Raw genomic sequence first — 11,903 nt, 5'->3', positions numbered from 1 at the left:
GAAGAGGGTTTGGGTTAAATCGGATCTTGAAGCAGAAAAGTAAATGAACATGAAAACAGTAAACAGAGAATTAGAAATTGAAAGTTCAGATCTCAGGACCCAGAGACTAGAAAACCGAGTCTAGATCTCAATGCCTTCCTAGATCCAACAAGAACAATTGCAAGGGAAAAGTAAATTGCAAAGAAAGTAGATGAAGAGCAATTAACAGAAATTGAAATTCAATCAAGCAGTAAATAAAGCAGAGAGATCCAAGGTTGAAATTGAAACAGAATTTCTTCAATTCTCCAACCCAAGATCCAAGACAATTGTAATTGAAATTGAAAGCAATAAAACTGAGAGGAAGAGAAGTGAATTCTCCTTCCCCAAGACTAAGAAATTACAGATCACTCAATATCCAAAGCTCTCCCAAAACTATTATGAAAATTCAAAGGGAAAGCTCCCCGAAGAACTTGAATTCTATCCTATTTATACACTTTCTTCAAATGATCTTCAAGCCTTGAGTTGGGCCTTTGCTCTTGGTAGAATTGGGTTGAAAGAGGCCTTGGTTGATTGCTCTTGAAGTTTGGAGAAGAACCAAAGTGAACCAATTGAACCGGGTTGGAGTTTTGCAAAAGTTGGACCAAAAGTTGGAGCAAAAGTTAGGGTCTAACTTTTGGTCCAACTTTTCATATCAGCCAACATAACTTGCTGATACTCACGTTGGTGCAAAAGTTAGGGGTCTAACTTTTGCACCAACGTTGGCCTTCCTTGGTGCACTTGTGGCGCCAACGTTAGCCCAAAAGTTAGGGGCTAACGTTGGCGCAAACTTTTGCTCCTCCCCTTGTAGTTTTCATGTGCCAACGTTAGCCTCAAAGTTAGGGGCTAACGTTGGCGCAAACTTTTGGTGCCCAGGGAGTGTTTTTCTCATGCCAACGTTAGCCTCAAAGTTAGGGGCTAACGTTGGCGCAAACTTTTGGTGCCCAGGGGTGATTTTCATGTGCCAACGTTAGCCTCAAAGTTAGGGGCTAACGTTGGTGCAAACTTTTGGTACCCAGGGAGTGATTTTCAAGTTCCAACGTTAGCCCAAAAGTTAGGGGCTAACGTTGGGGCTAACTTTTCACCCAAAAGTTTGTGCAAAAGTTTGAGGCTAACTTTAGGTCCAGCTTTTTGCTTCCTGATTCAATTTCACTTATTCCATTGTCTTCTCTTTACTCCTAGCTATTCCTTCTTGCTTCAACCTTTCTCCAAGCTTTTTTCACCTATCATTAATCAACCAAACACATCAAAGCTATGCTTAAAATCATGAGATATTCATTCTTTCATAATATGTGACAATTATAGTATAAAACCTCATGAAATAGCATGAATTCATACATGGTTGATTAAATCAAAGGAAACATGAAAATCTACCTAATTGGCTTGCTTGTAGCTCAAGAAAGTGCATAATTCTAATGAAAACAAAAGAAAAAGACTAGTTAAAATAGGCTAAGATGACTTGTCATCAATCCTTAATATGTTTCTGGAACTGAGTCAATGAACGGAGTACTAAAGTGGCAAAATCTCATAATACTGGACGCTAGAACATTGATAAACCCACATTTCATGAGTTCTTTTGTGCTTAATTAAAGTGATTTATTCAACTCTTCACCTACTTATTCACATTAATTGCATGGTTTTACTTTCCCTTCCCTATTATGTCATATAATGAAAAACATGTTTTCTAAGCTTTAAAAATTAATTATTTTAATTACCTTTATTTCCATTCGATGCCGTGATTAGTGTGTTGAGTAGTTTCAGATTTTCTAAGGCAGAATGACTTAAAGGATGAAAAAGGAAACATACTAAAATGGAAGGAGAAAGCAAAACGGAGCTTTAAAGAAACTGGTATCCACGCGATCGCATGGATGACGCGATCGTGTGCCAAGCACGAAACAGCAGCGACGCGGCCGCATGACTGACGTGACCACGCTCCTTAAGCAGAACGCACATGACGCGGTCGCATGACTGACGCGACCGCGTGGCAAGGAAAAGCTCCAATTGACGCGACCGCGCGACCCACGCGGACGCGTGACAGAGGCCACGCACCAGAAATTGCAGAAAACGCTCATAACGAGTTCTGAGGCCCTTTTTGGCCCAAACCCAAGTCCAGAAGGCATAGACCAAAGGTTATGAAGTGAGGGAATGCATCCATTCACAGAGCTCGCATATTTTCACCTTTCAATGAATTAGATTTAGTTGAGAGGGAGATCTCCTCCCTCTCGCTTTTAGGATTTAGGATTTCTTCTTGTTTTAAGAGTAACTCTGGATCCATGTTTAATTTTATTTTAATATTACTTCTCTTTATTTATTCCAATATTTGAATTGATTATTATTATTTATGAATTATTCCATGTTACAGATTTCTATTTGAATTAATGATAATTGAGGTATTTTCAGTTTATGATTGTTCTCTTTGACTTAAGTTACCATTGCTTCCCATCTAAGGATATTTTTACTATTATTCCAGCAACTTTACTTTTTCTCCTTTTGGTTCTGGTTAAGAATTTAGTAACTCAACAGTTATTAAACTCAATACAATTGATAATCGTGATCTTGCTAATTGAGCTGAACTTAAATAATCCCAACCTTTTCTGAGGAAATAATTAGGATTCAAAGGTCAACTTAATTAGTCCTTTGACTTTCCCTTACCCTGGTAAAGGTCGACCAAGTGGAGTCTAGATTCAACTTTCATTATTGTTGAGAGAGATAACTAAGTTGGACCTCTAATTTCTCTACCTTGCTAAAAGTCGCTTTATAGTTATTATTTATTCTTTATTGCCATTTAATTCACTCGTCATTCAGATTACTTGCTTCTCACCTTCTAAACCCCGATTATAACCTTTATAGCCAATAATAAGAACATACTTCCTCGCAGTTCCTTGAGAAGACGACCCGAGGTTTGAATACTCGGTTAACAATTTTTAAAGGGGTTTGTTACTTGTGACACCCAACACGTTTGTACGAAGGGATTTTTGCCGGTTTAGAAACTATATCTACAACGCAACCGTTTCTATGAATTTCTTTACTGGTAGAAATCCCGACGTCAAAATGGCGCCGTTGCCGGGGAACTGCTAACTTGTGCCTTATTATTGGTTATTGTAAATATTTTCCTTTTGCCTGTTTATTTATTTTCGTTTTTCCTCTTTATCTTTATTTGCTACTATGAACTCTCACCCCTCTCGCTTTGAGTTTGGTTCTAATATTGTTAAAGGAAATAGAAGTTACAGCAGGAATGTGCATCAAGGTCAGACCAATCAAGGATGGATGGAACCAAGAGGATCTAATCAACCCTTTAGGCAGCAACACCCTCCGAGATATCCTGGGCAGAGACCATTCTACCGTGCATACCCAACTGAAAGACATGTTGGACAATCTTGTAACTACCAACAAGCCCCACCCCGTGCATATGAACCATCCTTTCAACATAACCTCGAACCACTACACTCACAAGCTTCTCTTCACCATTCGCCATCATATGATCCTTCCTTACCCCAATACCAATCCAATCGTTCCCGATCGTCACCACTTTCCTTTGTATCATGTCCAAGTCTGGAAAACCGCGAAGCAAAGGATTGCCTAAAAGAAACAATGATTAAATTTCAAACAACCGTTCAACAGCTGGAGCAAGCACTAATTCAATGGGCTACTAGGCGCTTAAATATACAAGGATCAACCACAGCTCCATGTGGACAGCCCGATGAAGAGCGTAGCATGAAAGAAATACTAGAGACTCCAGCGGGCAAGACAGAGAATGAATTCATACTAGAACAAGTGGAAGAAGCTGTCATTGTTCAAGAAGAAGAGTTGGTTGAATTGGTTGAAGATCTAGGCGATGCTAAACTTCCTTGGGAATCCAGAATTGAGGAAAACTCCGTCCAAGATGCCACAGTTGATGCTAAGGAGGATACCGTACAATCTCCAAGGCAAGTCGTTTATGAAGAGTGATGAGCGGATATTTTATACGCTTTTTGGGGTTAATTTCATATAGTTTTTAGTATGTTTTAGTTAGTTTTTAGTTTATTTCCATTAGTTTTTAGGAAAAATTCATATTTCTGGACTTTACTATGAGTTGTGTGTTTTTCTATAATTTCAGGTATTTTTCTGGCTGAAATTGAGGGAGCTGAGCAAAAAAATCTGATTCAGGCTGAAAAAGGACTGCTGATGCTGTTGGATTCTGACCTCCCTGCACTCAAAGTGGATTTTCTGGAGCTACAGAACTCGAAATGGCATGCTTCCAATTGAGTTGGAAAGTAGACATCTAGGGCTTTCCAGCAATATATAATAGTCCATACTTTGCTCAGGATAGACGACGTAAACTGGCGTTCAACGCCAGTTCTCTGCCCAATTCTGGCGTCCAGCGCCAGAAAAGGATTATAATTTGGAGTTCAACGCCAGAAATGGATCCAAACCTGGCATTGAACGCCCAAAATGGCCTTATACACATGAATTGCTTAAATCTCAGCCCTAGCACACACCAAGTGGGCCCCAGAAGTGGATCTCTATACCATCTGCTATAGTTTACTCATTTTCTGTAAACCTAGGCTACTAGTTTAGTATTTAAACAACTTTTAGAGAATTATTTTGTATCTCATGACATTTTAGATCAAAACTTTGTATTCTTTGACGGCATGAGTCTCTAAACTCCATTGTTGGGGGTGAGGAGCTCTGCTGTGTCTCGATGAATTAATGCAAGTATTTCTGTTTTCCATTCAAACACGCTTGTTCCTATCTAAGATGTTCATTCGCGCTTAACTGTGATGGAGGTGATGATCTGTGACACTCATCACCTTCCTCAAACCATGAACGTGTGCCTGACAACCACCTCCGTTCTATATACGATTGAATGAGTATCTCTTAGATCTCTTAATTAGAATCTTCGTGGTATAAGCTAGAACTGATGGCGGCATTCATGAGAATCCAGAAAGTCTAAACCTTGTCTGTGGTATTCCGAGTAGGATTCAATGATCGAATGACTGTGACGAGCTTCAAACTCGCGAGTGCTGGGCATTAGTGACAGATGCAAAAGGACGAAGGATCCTATTCCAGTATGATCGAGAACCGACAGATGATTAGCCGTGCTGTGACAGAGCATGTGAGCATATTCTTCACTGAGAGGATGGGATGTAGCCATTGACGACGGTGAACCCCTACATACAGCTTGCCATAGGAGGACGTGCGTGCGTGAACAAGAAGACAGAGCATCTCCAAAACTCCAACATATTCTCCATTACTGCACAACAAGTAACCTTTAATCCATGCTCTCTTGTTTATTCGCTATTCAACTGATAAATATAATTGACTTCCTGACTAAGAATTACAAGATAACCATAGATTACTTCAAACCAACAATCTCCGTAGGATTTGACCCTTACTCACGTAAGGTATTACTTGGACGACCCAATGCACTTGCTGGTTAGTGGTACGCGTTGTGAAAAGTGTGATTCACAATTCGTGCACCAAGTTTTTGGCGCCGTTGTCGGGGATTGTTCACGTTTGGACAACTAACGGTTTATTTTGTTGCTTAGATTAGGAAAAATTTCTCTTTTTGTTTAGAGTCTCGTATTATTGTCGTGTTAAAATTTTAGAATCCTTATTTTCTTATTAAAACCTTTTTCAAAAATAATTTTTCTATTAAATCCTGTGCCAAACTTTAAGTTTGGTGTTTTCTTGTTGATTTTTCTTAAAATTTTCGAAAATTTTCATAACTCATTTGGCTAGAGCGTTAATCTGTGTTCTTGGTAATTGGGTTAGAATCTTTTATATTCTTTTCAAAACCTTCTTTTTCATAAATAATAATTTCTCTATTAAATTGTGTGCCAAACTCTAAGTTTGGTGTTTTCTTGTTGATTTCCCTTTGGTTTTCGAAAATTTTGGTTTGGTTTTCTAAAAATTTTAAGTTTGGTGATCTTTCTTCATGTTCTTGTGTTCTTGTGAGTCTTCAAAGTGTTCTTGAGTTTTCCTTGTGTCTTGATCTTAAAATTTTTAAGTTTGGTGTTCCTTGGTGTTTTCCCTCCAAAATTTTCAAAAACAAGGAGCATTAAATCTAAAAATTTTAAATCTTGTGCTATCTCATCGTTTTTCTCTTTCCTCACTAAATTCAAAAATATCTTTTCCCTCTATTTTTAAAACAAATTTTCGAAAATTATTTTTAAAAAAAATTTTCAGATTTTTTTTAAAAATTTAAAATCTTTTCCAAATCATATCTTTTTCAAAACTTCTTAACCACTTTCTCTCTCCTCATTTTTTTTCAAAAATCTTCACCTATTTTTATTTATTTTATTTTAATTTATTTTATTTTTGAAATAATTAAATAAATAAATAAAAATATTTTTTTATTTTACATCATCTCCCTTTCTCCATCATGGATCTAAGTGGAAATGAACAGTCCAGGAGGACTCTGGGGTCATATGCTAACCCCTCTACTGCTTCATATGGGAGTAGCATCTGCAAACCCTCCATTGGAGTCAGTAGCTTTGAGTTGAATCCTCAGCTCATTATCATGGTGCAGCAAAATTACCAGTATTCCGGTCTTCCACAGGAAGAACCTACAGAGTTTCTGGCACAGTTTTTACAAATTGCTGACACAATACATGATAAGAAAATAGATCAGGATGTCTACAGACTATTACTGTTTCCATTTGCTGTGAAAGATCAAGCTAAGAGGTGGTTAAATAACCAACCTAAGGCCAGCATAAGGACATGGAAACAGCTGACAGAAAAATTCCTGAATCAATACTTTCCCCCAAAATGGATGACACAGCTAAGGCTGGACATCCAAGGCTTTAAACAAGGAGATAATGAATCTCTTTATGATGCCTGGAAGAGATACAGAGAGATGCTACGAAAATGCCCCTCTGAAATGTTTTCAGAGTGGGTTCAGTTAGACATCTTCCACTATGGGCTTGCAGAAGGAGCTCAAATGCCTCTAGATTACTCAGCTGGTGGATCTATCCACATGAGAAAGACAATTGAAGAGGCTTAAGAGCTCATTGATACAGTTGCCAGGAATCAGCATCTGTACCTAAGCAGCAACCCTTCCATGAATGAAGAGGTTAAAACAGTAACTGCTGAACTCAGTCCTGTAAAACAAGTTGCTGAATTCAATCAGCAATTGGACTTTCTAACAAAGCAGCTAGCCGAATTTAAAGACAGGCTACAAGAGACAAGAATGGCTAATATACATAAGGAAGAACAGTTTAGGCAAACAAAGTAGCAGCTATCAAGACAAATAACAGAAGAATGCCAAGCAGTTCAATTAAGAAGTGGGAAAACATTAAATACCCCACCTCAAGGCAGCAAAAAGTTAAGGAATGAGCAAACCACCCAAAATTCACCTGAGGACAGTAAGAGCCCAGGGAAAAATAATTCTGGCACTAAAACGCCAGAAAATTGGTGGAAGGCTGGCGCTGAACGCCCAGACCATGCCCAAAACTGGCGTTCAACGCCAGAAACAAGGCAGGATTGGCGTTCAACGCCAGAAATGGGCAAGGATCTGGCGTTGAACGCCCAAATTGGGCAAGATCTGGCACTGAACGCCCAAAATGGGCACAGTTCTGGCGTTCAGACGCCAAGAACAGACAAGGAGTTGGCGTCTAACGTCACTCCAGTTTCTAACTCTGGCACTCAATTGCCAGTGAGGGATCAGACACACACAAATGTTGATAACAACCCCTCTAAAAAGGCTTCTTCAACCACTTCTGTAGGCAATAAACCTGCAGCAACTAAGGTTGAGGAATATAAAGCCAAGATACCTTATCCTCAAACTCCGGAAAGAGGAGCAGGATAAGCAATTTGCTCGCTTTGCAGATTATCTCAGGACTCTTGAAATAAAGATTCCATTTGCAGAGGCACTTGAGCAAATACCTTCTTATGCCAAGTTCATGAAAGAGATCTTGAGTCATAAGAAGGATTGGAGAGAAACAGAAAGAGTTCTCCTCACTGAAGAATGCAGTGCAGTCATTCTGAAGAGCTTTCCTGAAAAGCTTAAAGACCCTAGGAGTTTTCTGATACCATGCATATTAGAAGATAATTGTACCAAGACAGCTTTATGCGATCTTGGGGCAAGCATCAACCTAATACCTGCATCCACTGTCAGAAAGCTTGGCTTACTTGACGAAGTTAAACCAACCCGGATATGTCTCCAACTTGCTGATGGCTCCACTAAATACCCATCAGGCGTGATCGAAGACATGATAGTCAGAGTTGGGCCATTTGCCTTTCCCACTGACTTTGTTATGCTGGAAATGGAGGAGCACAAGAGTGCTACTCTCATTCTAGGAAGACCCTTCCTAGCAACTGGACGATCCCTCATTGACGTCCAACAGGGGAAAATAACCCTGAGAGTCAATGATGATGAGTTCAAGTTGAACGCTGTCAAAGACATGCAGCATCCAGACACATCAACAGACTGCATGAAAGTTGATCTTATTGACTCCTTGGTAGAAGAGATCAACATGGCTGAGAGTCTCGAATCAGAGTTGGAAAATATCTTTAAAGATGTTCAGCCTGATTTGGAGGACTCAGAGGACATGAAAGAGCCTCTGAAATTTCTTCTGGAAGAGGAAAAACCTCCTAAACCCGAGCTCAAGCCATTACCACCATCCTTGAAATATGCATTTTTGGGAGAAGGTGACACTTTTCCAGTGATCATAAGCTCTGCTTTAAATTCACAGGAAGAAGAAGCACTTATTCAAGTGCTAAGGACACACAAGACAGCTCTTGGGTGGTCCATAGGTGACCTTAAGGGCATAAGCCCAGCTAGATGCATGCACAAAATCTTATTGGAGGATAATGCCAAACCAGTGGTTTAACCACAGAGGCGGCTAAATCCATCCATGAAAGAAGTGGTGCAGAAAGAGGTTACCAAATTACTAGAGGCTGGGATTATTTATCCTATCTCTGATAGCCCCTGGGTGAGTCCTGTCCAAGTTGTCCCAAAAAAAGGAGGCATGACAGTGATTCATAATGAAAAAAATGAACTGGTTCCTACAAGAACAGTTACTGGGTGGCGCATGTGTATTGACTACAGAAGGCTCAATACAGCCACCAGAAAGGATCATTTTCCTTTACCATTCATAGACCAGATGCTAGAAAGACTAGCAGGTCATGATTATTACTGCTTTTTGGATGGCTACTCAGGCTATAACCAAATTGCAGTAGATCCCCAGGATCAAGAGAAAACAGCATTCACATGTCCATCTGGAGTGTTTGCTTATAGAAGGATGCCATTTGGGCTATGTAATGCGCCTGCAACCTTCCAGAGATGCATGCTCTCTATTTTCTCTGATATGGTGGAAAAATTTCTGGAAGTCTTCATGGATGACTTCTCAATATATGGAGACTCATTCAGCTCCTGTCTTGATCACCTGAAACTTGTTCTGAAAAGATGCCAAGAGACCAACATAGTTTTAAACTGGGAAAAATGTCACTTCATGGTGACTGAGGAGATTGTCCTTGGGCATAAAATCTCAAACAAGGGAATAGAGGTAGATCAAGCAAAAATAGAGGTAATTGAAAAATTACCACCACCTGCCAATGTTAAGGCAATTAGAAGCTTTCTGGGGCATGCAGGATTCTATAGGAGGTTTATAAAGGATTTTTCAAAAATCTCAAAACCTCTAAGTAATCTGCTAGCTGCTGACACGCCATTTGTGTTTGACACAGAGTGCCTGCAGGCGTTTGAAACGCTGAAAGCTAAGCTGGTCACAGCACCAGTCATTTTTGCACCAGACTGGACGTTACCATTTGAGCTAATGTGTGATGCCAGTGATCACGCCATTGGTGCAGTATTGGGACAGAGGCATGACAAGCTTCTGCATGTCATTTATTATGCTAGTCACGTTTTAAATGATGCCCAGAAAAATTACACAACCACAGAAAAAGAATTACTTGCAGTGGTTTACGCCATTGACAAGTTCAGATCATACTTAGTAGGATCAAAAGTGATTGTGTATACTGATCATGCTGCTCTTAAATATCTACTCACAAAGCAGGATTCAAAACCCAGGATCATCAGATGGGTGTTGCTTCTGCAAGAGTTTGATATATAAATAAGAGACAGAAAAGGGACAGAGAACCAAGTGGCTGATCATCTGTCCCGGATAAAGCCAGTAGAAGGGACGCCCCTCCCCTCTCTTGAGATCTCTGAGACTTTTCCGGATGAGCATTTATTTGCCATTCAGGAAACACCATGGTTTGCCGATATTGCAAACTATAAAGCTGCAAGGTTCATACCCAAGGAGTACAACAGGATACAAAAGAAGAAATTAATTACTGATGCAAAGTACTACTTGTGGGATGAACCCTATCTCTTTAAGAGATGTGCAGACGGAATAATCCGTAGGTGTGTGCCTAGAGAAGAAGCACAGAGGATCCTATGGCATTGCCATGGATCACAATACGGAGGCCATTTCGGAGGTGAGCGAACAGCCACCAAGGTCCTCCAATGTGGCTTCTATTGGCCCACACTCTATAAAGATTCCCGAGAGTTTGTACGTAACTGTGACAGTTGCCAAAGAGCTGGCAATCTGCCTCATGGTTACGCCATGCCTCAACAAGGAATCTTGGAGATTGAGTTGTTTGACGTATGGGGAATTGACTTCATGGGACCTTTCCCACCATCATACTCAAACACTTATATTCTGGTGACAGTTGATTATGTATCAAAATGGGTTGAGGCCATTGCCACACCCACCAATGATACTAAAACGGTGCTGAAGTTCCTCCAGAAACATATCTTTAGCAGGTTCGGTGTCCCTAGAATACTAATCAGTGATGGGGGCACTCACTTCTGCAATAAACAGCTTTACTCTGCCATGGTTCGGTATGGGATTCGCCACAAGGTGGCTACTCCATATCATCCACAAACTAATGGGCATGCTGAAGTCTCTAACAGAGAATTAAAGAGAATCCTAGAATGGACAGTAAATACCCGTAGAAAAGATTGGGCACGGAGCTTGGATGATGCTCTGTGGGCTTACAGAACAGCATTCAAGACCCCTATAGGGACCTCTCCATACCAACTCGTGTATGGTAAGGCATGTCACCTGCCCGTGGAACTGGAACATAAGGCCTACTGGGCAACCAGATTCCTAAACTTTGATGCCAAATTAGCAGGAAAAAAAAGATTGCTCCAGCTAAATGAGCTAGAGGAGTTCAGATTCACAGCTTTCGAAAATGTCAAGCTTTATAAAGAAAAATAAAAAAAGTGGCATGACAGAAAGCTGTCATCTAGAATCTTTGAACCAGGACAGAAGGTTCTGCTGTTCAACTCTAGACTCAGGCTATTCCCCGGGAAATTGAAATCCCGGTGGAGGGGACCATACGTGATTACAAGCGTATCACCATATGGTTATGTAGAGCTTCAAGATATTGACTCTGACAAGAAGTTCATTGTTAATGGACAGAGAATCAAGCACTATCTTGAAGGCAATGTTGAGCAAGAGTGCTCAAGGTTGAAGCTAGATTAAAAGCTCAGCAAAGTCCAGCTAAGGACATTAAAAAAGTGCTTGTTGGGAGGCAACCCAATTTTTATTTATTTTCATGGTTTTTCATGTTTTATTAGGTTCATGATCATGTGGAGTCACAAAATAAATATTAAAAATTGAAAACGGAATCAAAAACAGCAGAAGAAAAATCACACCCTGGAGGAAGCACCTGTCTGGCGTTCAACGCCAGAACAGAGCATGGTTCTGGCGCTGAACGCCCAAAATGGGCAACATCCTGGCGCTGAACGCCCAGAACAAGCATGGTTCTGGCGTTCAACGCCAGAAATGGCTAGTAAATGGGCGTTGAACGCCCAAAATGGGCACCAACCTGGCGCTGAACGCCCAGAGTTGTGTGCAAGGGCATTTTGCATGCCTAAATTGGTGCAGGAATGTAAATGC

This window comes from Arachis hypogaea, chromosome 18 (assembly GCF_003086295.3).
Source record: "Arachis hypogaea cultivar Tifrunner chromosome 18, arahy.Tifrunner.gnm2.J5K5, whole genome shotgun sequence".
NCBI classification, from domain to species: Eukaryota; Viridiplantae; Streptophyta; class Magnoliopsida; order Fabales; family Fabaceae; genus Arachis; species Arachis hypogaea.
This window is presented reverse-complemented; position numbering follows the sequence as displayed.